Source organism: Rhagoletis pomonella, unplaced genomic scaffold (assembly GCF_013731165.1).
Source record: "Rhagoletis pomonella isolate Grant_MI unplaced genomic scaffold, Rhpom_1.0 Rhpom_scaffold_02937, whole genome shotgun sequence".
NCBI classification, from domain to species: domain Eukaryota; kingdom Metazoa; phylum Arthropoda; class Insecta; order Diptera; family Tephritidae; genus Rhagoletis; species Rhagoletis pomonella.
In genome coordinates, this window is record NW_023461490.1 from 14,710 (window position 1) to 25,554 (window position 10,845).

At 37.6% G+C, this 10,845-nt stretch overlaps 1 long non-coding RNA gene across 1 annotated transcript; it reads right to left on the minus strand.

Annotated features, from left to right (window-relative positions):
• Positions 1-933: 933 nt before the first annotated feature.
• Positions 934-7,253, minus strand: LOC118753840. The gene is made up of 2 exons (XR_004994841.1): positions 6,786-7,253; positions 934-1,363 (listed from the first exon to the last, which is right to left on the minus strand). It is a non-coding gene; the product is annotated as an uncharacterized LOC118753840 (long non-coding RNA).
• Between the last annotated feature and the right edge of the window lie 3,592 nt (positions 7,254-10,845).

A 10,845-nucleotide genomic window follows, 5' to 3' on the forward strand; every position in this document is an offset into this window, starting at 1 on the left:
TTTTTTTTTAATTTTATCTAATTTTCTTTTTGGGTTTGTTAAATATTAATTCCTGTGTTCTGCATTTAAATCTAATTTTTTTTTGTTAGATTTTTTTAGTTTTTAGTTCTCATAATTTATTGATTGCTGTTTAGCGTTAATTGCAATTTGTCAGATTTGCTTAATATTTTAGGATTTCTATTTTATTGTTGCACTTTTAGCTAAATTTTCTATTCAAATTTATTTGCTGTTGTTGTTGCTACTTTCTTGTAGTGGTTTTTTTCTTATTTTTAATGAAATTATTTAACGCAACTTAAGTCTAGTGAACACAATAGCAATGTTGGCTCTAACGACTGCTGCAGCTGTTGCTAGTCGCTGATTGAATGATATTTTAATTTTAATTTTAATTTTAATTTTAATGCAATTTTTTATTTTTATTACTAATTTTTTTTTTCTACAAATTTATGATTATTTTTTTCTGCAGTTTGTTCACAACACTGGCTAAATATCTTTTTTTGTCTTTTAAATCTCCTACTTATGTTACTGTCAAAAATCCGCTATAAATTTACTTTAAAATTTTCACATTTCACTTCACAATTGCCAAGCGCTTCGCCCCTGCGCTTATGTTGCTGCTGCCGCTGACTGCACGGCTATGGCATGACTGTTGCTGTTTACTTCTTTACTTCAATTTACGAGCAACTTGTTTTTCGCAATTTCTCAACTCATTTCACTCGGTGCGAGCAATTTCAGTGATTTGTTGCACGTTTTATGTGTGCCACATCATTTGCTACAAAGTGTTGCAATGCAATGTATGCAAGCAGGCTATCTGTGTGCGTGTGTGTGTGTGTGTGTGTTTAAATATATCTAGTAAGTAAGTAGGGACGCGAGACGTCTGCGAGACTGGTTGCAGTTAATGAAATGTCGCGAATGTTGAACTTTAATAGCCGTTTTTTGTGTGAGACACGCGGACAGTCGTAAAGAAAGATAATGCACTTGCAACAGTTCAACGCACACAAAATGTGACAGGCAGGCATGCACACAGGCGCTTACACTAACACAAATAGCAATTAGTTGCACTTTACTGCGAGCAACACTCGCGATTTTTTCTTCTGTTTTCTTAAACCCTCGCCGAGTTTTTTCCACTACATACACTGCACTTTGTCACTTTGTTGTCACTTTCACAACAGCTGTTATGCTATTGTTGTTGCTCTGTTGTTTTTCATGCAATTTTATGCACATTCGCGTTGGTTCTTGGCACGCTCGCTACGTTTGCTACGGTGTCTTGTGGGAGACGCGCGCTCAATTTTTGATTGGTACGTGTTGCACACTACTCGAATCTTACTTTCATCTCGTGGTAAGCACTACTTTTTTGTGAAATAAAGTGCTGGGAAATATTATAAGAAAAATTGTACTATTTATTATGCGCGGCACTACTTTTTTCCAAACCTTACGTGGAAAATCGATAGGCGAAGGGCGTAAAACAAACCTAACTATTTTCACTAATGACACCAAAGCATTTGCCTGGCTGCCACGCCGATACACTTCACTTACACGCTGACTGATGGCGCATACAAAATGCCAGCCATTACTGCCAAAAGAAGGCAGGCAGCCTCAAAGCGAAACCCAACTAGAGTTACTTGTCCTCATTTCACGAAAAGAAAGCGTTTCCGCGTATGCGAAAAAAATTAGCAATTTGAACAGCTTTCACGCACTCGCTCTTTTTTTTTTCTACAACTCTATCTAAAAGAGCAAATTTTGTTTAAATTATTTTTTATTCGATTTCATTTTTCCTGCCGCTTAACAGAAAGTAATTTTCAGTATTCCGCAATTTACACACACGCGCGCGCGTAAAAATTTTTTAATCATCTAAGAAAACGGACGAACACGGAATACATCAGCGAGCGTATACTGACAGACGCACCACCTCGATTATTTCGAATCCGGAGCCATACAGTGGCTCAGCGGATAGATTCGCCAACGCTAACGCTGCTGCCTACCACCACTGGCCCTCTTCGTCCTCGCGCTCGCCACGCGCTTCGTCGTCGTCGTCGTTGTCATCGTCATCAACATCAACATCGTTGTCGGTGTCGGTGTCGTATATGTATATGTATGTCTCGTCGCCGTCGTCGAGCCGTTACGCTACGAGTATACGATGTTTAACATCGATGTGAACGCCGAAAGTCTCTTAGCATCGCATCCTATGCCAGGGCATCGCTCCGCACCACAAAAGCATCGTCGTTGCTAGTCCTTTGCAGGTAGGCGCGTACAAATTCTCAATAGTTCAGTGAAAAATTTTTCGTTTTTATTTATATTTTCTTGCCTATGCTGCCGCTAAAGCGAAGGATATATGCTAGAAGAAAGCAGTTACGCATACAATAAACGCCACAAACGTATAGTAGCGTATGCACACACACACAGACAGCCATCGAGCTACATCAACATAAGCCATATAAAATCTCAAGTTGGTTGAGATTTTCCGTCGAAATTTTAGGTTTTTGGAATTGCCCATTTTTTTGTTAATCCTGTTGTTTTTGTTGCTTTTCTTTCTATTTAATGCCACTAGCTCTCCGCTGTTTGCAACAATACACTTCAGCGTCGGCAATTATGCGTCGTGTCTGAGCACACAGCATCCACCTAGCCGATGAGCAGGAGCGGTTAGTGAGCACCTAATGTGCGAGCAGCACATGTAAGAAGCAACTCATTTTCTTCAGCAACACGCGCACACGGCGTATACGCAACATTTCAGCAAATACTCCAATAGCTCTCTGCTTCTTCAGTAGACCACGTCGTATGAGTTAATTGAAAATGTTGTGCAACAATGTTGCTTGATACATACGTAGCTGCGAAAACATTAGATTGTTGTAGAAATCATAGAGAAATGTTAGCCAAACGGCTAAAGAGAAAGATTTAAGAAATCAGCAGAAACGTAGCAGCACACCACAAATGGCAGAGCGACTTTTGGGTAATTGCAAATGTTGCTGGAAGCAGTGCAAGAAAAAGTTCACTATGCTGCCTTATCCTCAATCCTGTCAACATTTCCTTAGAATGTGCTTGCTAAATAACTGGTTAAAGTGCTCTTTATTCCAAAATCGAGCATTAACCATTAATGGAATCCCTCTTACACCAGCGAGGCAATTTCATAAAGCTGCTTTCGGAGAGTTTGAAACTAGGAAAAGAGTGGCAATGATAGAGAATTTTCAAATAAAGAGTATTCCACATACATATAAAGTTTAATTTTACTGAACTTGTTATAAACAAAACCATCAACGAAAACCAAAAACACCTCATTATCCAAATCACTAACCGTTGACAATATTTTATGCACTTAAAGGCTGGTTTTCACTATGTCATATTTAGGGACACGAATTTCGATAAGATACGATACCATATCGATACTTTTGGCATTCTATACCGATATTTTCCACTCGATAGTTTTAAAACGATATTTTTTGGAATCGAGTTCCAGAACTCTAGTATTGTATCGAATGTCATAAACACATTACAAGGATAATGTGATTAACAATTCTTCCCGATATAGTTAGGATTGCATGTCCTTTACCGATTTAATTATGGACCAAAACCGGACAAATAGCCGATTTATAAGTCTGAAGGACAATTGTGTTCTACATCAATCGATATACCATTTTTTTAGTCCCACTTACAATGTGTTTTCACTCATTTGACGAAGAATACCATTGAATTTTACATAATTAAAACCAGCCTCAACTCAAAAAATTTAGACCAAAATAAAGTCAGGCAAACATTATTTATCAGATATCCGATTTCAAGAAATTTTTATAATTCATACAGTTAGGAGTCTCAGTGGCTTTTATCCATACAGAAAAAGATCTGTTGTATGAAGTATTGTGGAACGATGTTCCGTCATCCCTTGCCAAATTTGTTGTATGTTTGCTAAACCTCGAAGCCAATGGAATTTGATACTTTTCTGCGGGCTTCTATCCAGCGAGAGCGAATATTTTGCGAGACTTTCCACAAGCATCAACTGGCCTGATACAGATAATTTGAAGAAACATGCTTTGCCAGAAAGTTTTATGTAAAAATTCTTTACCGGAAAGTCCGAACAAAAACATTTCCTGATATATGTCGAAGATACGAATGCTGTGGCTACGGAAATATGATTTCGACTTAATTAAGCAGATCGTCCATATTATTTTAAGCCAAGTTATTTTTCAATAAGAAACATTTTGGCGCAACAGTTTCACCAACAAATACGATATCACATTTGCCAACGAAACAAATTTGAATCTTCATTCGCCAGCGGCAAATATAATCCGGTTTTATGTCCTTAAATCGGTATAGCTGGTTGTAAGTTCAAAATGAGTGAGTGTTGTCGTTCTTCAGAAATCCGATCTAGGAAGACTTATCTATTTCAAACGAAACTAAATGTCTAATCGTTGCAATGGTGGGCATTCATCATTTCTTTATTCATTCCTTATGCTGGTAAGTGTCATAAAGCAATGAGCGCAAGGGCAAGGGTTTGGTGGTTACAAATCTCAATTTGTGGTGTCTCCGAATGAAAATTGTATGCATTGTAATATTAGCGAATCACATCAGCTGAGCCAATCGCAAGACACGAGAGTTCGATATACTCAACGGTGCAGCGGGTCGATGCATATCGGCATTCCGCTTTTGTTTCTGTTGTTGAGGAGCTCATTCCTCCTGAGGTCGTCCAACATGAATTCCCGACGCATGCACTCGAAGCTATCCATTGACTTTGGTGCATTGCTGAGGGTTTTGGGTACTGATCGCTAAATAGTTTTCGAACACTGAAAGTGCAAATGTGGAAGAATTCCAACTATCTTTGAAGCAATCGAACGTTATATTTTTGATCGAAATTCCATCATATATTCTGAAATCCGTCAACCGAAAGAGAACCGCTAGGAATTTGCAACGCATTTACAATTTTGAACCCCGGGGTAACCATTTAAATTGTATTATTGTAATCAAAATTAAAGAAATAAAAAAAAAATCTTGTACGCAATAATTTCTTATATTTTCAAAAAGAGTTGCCACCTGATAAAACAAATTAAATTCAAATTATTTTTAAGTTAAATAAATTATTGGCCTATGAGTATCCATCGAAATGGTTTTGAAAAGGCTTTATTTCTTAATTGTATGTAGGAGGATTGCCACCTGTTTCAAAAAGCAAGTTCGACTTAAATAAAGGCAGAAAATTTAAATGTATATCCTGATATAGATGTCAGACGAAATAGGCTGTGGTTTGAAAATATTTTACAGAGGGTTGCCACCTTGTTACTAAGTTAGGTTCAGCATAAGCAATAGGTTAAATAAATTACGTCAATGTGAATATAAATCAAAATTGCTTTGAAGAAACTTTATTTCCGAACTGTATGTAGGAGTGTTGCCACCTGATTTTATAATTAAATTCAAATTGAATTAGGAGGATTAGATAATTTAAATATGTATCATAATAAAAGTGTCAGACGAGAACGTTTTAACGAGGTTTTGGTTTAAAAATAATTTGAACAGGATTGTCATCTGTTTGAAAAGTCGAAATAATTTAAATTATATGAAATATTGAAATATTGGCGTCAAATAAAAGTGTATTAAGAAAAATTTAGTTTCATCATTTATCCCATTAAAGGGGATTTCCACTCGTGTAAAAAGTTAAACTCAAATTATTTAATAAAAAAAAGTATCCTTACTAAAATATCGTGAACACATGCGGCAACGGAAATATTCATTGAGTACGAAATTAACAGCAAAAATATTCAGCTGCGATAAATGCAACCAAAGTCCTTATCATTGCATTCAACGACGCCTTTTTCTCCAATTAGTGTTTATCATTTGCACAACTATCGGTAAATTGCAATATTTTAACATTAACCAATACACGCAACACATACGCATCATGAGCATCAAGACCAAATGCGCTCTCATTGACAACAATTCGAACTTATTTCGGCGGCCAGAGCTGCCACATGCAAGCAGTATGCTACTCACTCACACTTATTCGACCAGCATACCAATACAGCACCCACCCATCGATGACAGCTGTCAAATACTTAGTTAGGCGCTCTCAATACTCAGAGCACTAGTGCTGAGACTTTCAACATCGCCTCCTTCAACCGCGCTGCTGCTCCCAAAACCGCTTTAATATTCATTCAACGACAGTATACTTAAAGCTTGTTGGAGACTTCTTGTATTTGTGTAAAAATTTCGATTTGTTGTTGTTGCTTTGCGCATGTGCGTAATTGTGGTGCGTGTTAATGAGTATGTGTGTGTGTGTGTGTGTGTGTTTGCGAAGCTATGTGCATTTCAAGTCGAAATTGACAGCAAATTACAAAAAAAAAGCTATAACTATAAAAACTTAATTTGAGTGTAGATTTACGATTTTCAAATTGCAATTGTACGCGACGATGCTGTCTACTTATGTACGTAGCTACACACGTATGCCTTTCTGCCTACATCTATGCTTGTGTGTGCGGATATGTTTATCTTCTTGCGTTTTGTTGCTGTGTTGAAAAGGGGCGAATGCTAATTCTTACGGAGACTTTTGCCACTTCGCCTATGCGTCCTGCGCCGCCCACCAACGTCCCCTCTCGACGACACAAACCGCCACGAATGGAAAAAAGTATGCACAAACGCACAAAATTTATATAGAAAAAACATGGTTGGCCGTGAGCGAAACGTGTACGCGGTAGGAAAACGCAAATTTTATAATTTTCCTACCACGCATTTTTCCATCCAATTTGCTATTTTGCCTATTCATTTGTAATCCTTTCACTTCTGAATTCACATCAACCTGAAAGTATGTTTCGCACCTTCGCTTTTGTTGCAATCGTTCACTGCTTTGTTGTTCCTGCACACGCTTATCACACCCACTCTGCGTTACAACAGCGAACGACCAACAATTCTGTCAATTTTTCACTACAAATTTCACTGCATTGGCACATTTGAAATTTTCATGACTCCGAATTAATTTTCAGTTATGTACCTTTGCGCTTAACAATGTCTGCTCACATTTGTTTCCATAGCTCTTACTTTTGATTATTCGCGCATTTGAGATATTTTCAACTTTTATTGGCGCAACATTCTCACATTAAAGTTAAGTCTTAAAAGCTAAAATTTTCCTCTTCAATGCTTTTGTGTTAAATTTTCCACTTTATCTGTTCTTCTTCAACTAAATATCCGCCACTATCCGCGCCACAAACAGCGTTAGCAAAGCGGTCGCGTACGTCTGCCACACACTTCTGCCTTGGCTGCTGGGAAATTTCGCTGTTCAGCCTTCCAAAATCAGTCTTTCATTTTGAATGCTCCAATCTTGCTCAGCTGAGATGCTGGGGCGGCCTTTGTTACTGTGTGCTGTTGACTCCAGAATCTCTCTCTCGGCCGCTTTTCCGCGAACGGGAACAACTGTGTGAGCGCGGGCCTGTATGTGCACAGCATCCTTACAAAATTGAGCAAATTTACTCCAAAATCGAAAACTGCGAAGAGAAATCTCATTTCAGCAGCGGTTTTGCATGCTCACGCTCATGTCTGCTCGCGCTTTCGCCGCTCACATGCTGTCACTGTGAAGTAGTGTCTCACTTTTGCCCGCTCTCGCAAGCCATCATTCATTTTCTCATTTAACCGACTTTTCCATATGACCAATTCACATCTTTTGTCTTATTGTGTTGTATTTGTATGTCGAGTGCGTCGCACCCAAATTCTACACAAACAATATTCCCTTCCACACATATATATACATACACGCTCATGCGAAAAGGCACTTGCTAGCTTGCTTGTTTTGCTCTCATTTGCGCTCCTCTGCAAATTTGGTTTTTTGCATGTGTTGGCAACCCTTTTAGCATCTCCTCGCTCAGACAACTTTGCAGCTTCGACAGCAGCTGTGATGACAAGTGACCCGGTTTGCAATATATTTTTTTACGGAGCAAGAGTCATCAATACCACTGATACTAAAACCCACACGTTTTGAGGTAGAAGGATTCAAAGTATGAGAGCAGAAAAAATATACAAATTTTAGCTTCCACTATTTGGTATAAATACTATGAAAAATGGCAACACCTTGCTGGAGACGATGTAATTAAATAATTGTTTGCGGCAAGCCAGCACAAAATTTTTCGAAAAAATTTATTTCACACATTTTTGTGTGGTAATACTTTCATTAATTTGAATACTTTGCAATTTTTCCCATATTCTTAGTTTTTTAAAAAATGTCTTAAAAATGCTAATAATAAAAACTATTACCTTTAATTTTTTCATACTGTCACGAGCTATTAAGTTAATTTAAATTTTTCATTGAGCAAAGTCCCCTATTTTTCCACGCATATGAGTTTTTTCTATCATTAAAATATTAATTTTTTTTACTATTTTGGCAGGTGGCAACCCTATCCGAAAATATATAAGAATTAAAATTCACTCCAGCAGCCTTCACTTGATATCCATTTTCATACCTACTTACACATTTAAATAATTTTAAGTTATGTATATTAGATGGCATCTCTCTCTGAAAGTACTTCTCTTTTAAGGTAGGCTTACTTCGCTTAATTAAGCTCAAAGCAATTTTTACCAGGGTTGCCATTTTGAATTTAATTAAATATGTCATATCAACAATTCTAAAATGTGTAAAAACCCAAAAAAGGTGGAAAAGCCTTGCCAAAAAATTTTGTTTGAACAGATTTGCCACCATTGAAGAAATATTTGAAGAAAACACGAAATTTAGGTAAATTATATTACGTATTATTTTTACATTTATTATTTTACGATACAAAAACAAAATATTTTTTTAAACAAATATTTGCTTGATCGTGGCTGCCACCTACTTTACAAATATGTTCATTGAATGTATTGTTTTAGTTAACTGAGCAATAACGGCATGAGTATTTAATGAAAGCCTTTTAAAAAGGTTTTAGCACATGAATGTTTGTGATTGGCGTTGCCACCTGTTTACAAAAAATGTAAATGAATTAAATTTTTCGGTCGGTTAGCTTACGTTAAATCGGCGAATTTAAAAAAGAATTAAAAAATAATTTTTATTGATGTCTGCGTTTGTTTATACGAGTTATAAATTATAATAGTCACAGCTACATAGAATAGCTATTAATGAAGGTTGCCAAACATTTATGAATAAAACACACAAAAGAAAAAGTGCTCCATACAAAAGCATGCTTGATGAGGGTTGCCACCTAATTCAAAAAACTTAAGAGATATTAAAAAAATTAAAATATTGAAATCAAACTTAATACATTTCCAAACTCTTTTCGTTGGATACCATCTAAAAGACATCTAAAATTATAGACGGCATAGACGTTGACCCCGATCAACTCGTCAATTCGAAATTAGTATATCGGAAATTAAGTGAAGTTGATCCGGATTAAAACCTGGAGTTAATTTCAAAAATAAATGCGGTCAGGGGCATTTTCGATGCCAACACTGAACAAAACGGCCAGCTTTTTAGTGCAGGCGTGTGTATGTATTTTCAAGGGCAAAAAAAACATAACTTGGGCTACGAACTGCTACCACATCCCCCATTTCACATTTAAATAACATTATTTAAAACAACGATGCACACGCCATAGAAAAAAAGAGCTGGCCAGCTCTTTATAACAAAAGAAAAATGCAGCTTCCGAAATAACTGGTTATGGAATTGAAGTTCTTGTATGCAGTATCTCTTTTCTTACTAAATTTTCGCTGGCTCATTTTTTGAAATTCTTCGAAGTAGACAGCACATCGCCAGCCAACCAGCAAATTTCAAACGAATTTCAGTTCATTCTAGCCACCTCTGTGTTGAATTCTTCGCATTCGCTAGTATTTCTGTTTTTTATATACTGTTTTTGTTGTTATGATAAGCTTGGAAATTTCATTCAACGCTTCATTTGAACTACCCCCCTGACAAAGAAATAATTAGTACAACAACCCCCCTCGACCGTTCAAAAGTCAAACCGTAACACTAACCTTAAATCAAGTTGCAGAACTGTTGAGCGGCCAAGAACAGAGCACAGTTGAAAGTAAATAATACAACACAACACAATAAACCACAAGAAGCCATCCCTTCTTCTAACAACATCATTGTGACATTCGACCACCCCCTTCATTAGCCCATCAACGAACCAACCAACAACCCTAACACTGAATGTATGTATGTATATCGATATCGTGGTGTATGGCTGTGCTGCCGACCGTTGCTGCTGTTTGTTGCTGTTCCTACTGTTTAGGAATGTTGAAATTCTTGAACTCCGCAAGACGACGCAGCCAGTGATGATGGTCCGCGCGCAGACAATTGACACAGTGACACATACTCGCATCTGGCAGCAGTGGCGGCGGTGGCGCCAATAGCAATGACAAGCATGTAAAGAAGAAGAAGAATTACAACGAGCAATCGTGGCCAGCGAGCAGCTGTATCTGAAGTAGTAAGCATATTTTTGGGAGCTAAATAAAAGCAAGTTAGCGTGAGTTTATAGGTGCTCTTCAGCGAGTGCGAGAGCACAGGAGACACGGGCAACAAAGTTGCAAACTGCGCAGACACCGCTGTTCCAGCTGCTTTTGCTGCTGCTGCTGCTGCTGCTGCTTCTTCATATCTTCTTCTGCACGGCTGAGCGCAAAGTAAACACACACGCCTTTTTCACCGTTGACTGTGTAACTGTAATGTAAGCGTTCGCACAGCATCATATGTATGAGCAGCAAAAAAAAAGTGGGCCAACTTCGGCTGCATTGTGAAGTGCTGCTCCCCTAAGGGTGGGTGCACCCGTTAAGTCTCCATTCATTAAGGTAGAAGTCTACAAGCGTCACGCAATTTTGTTATCAGTCAAAACTGGAACAGAGCATGGATACTTTGAAGAGCGAAATTTTTTAAGAAAGAGTCTTTAAAAGAGCAAGTAGAGG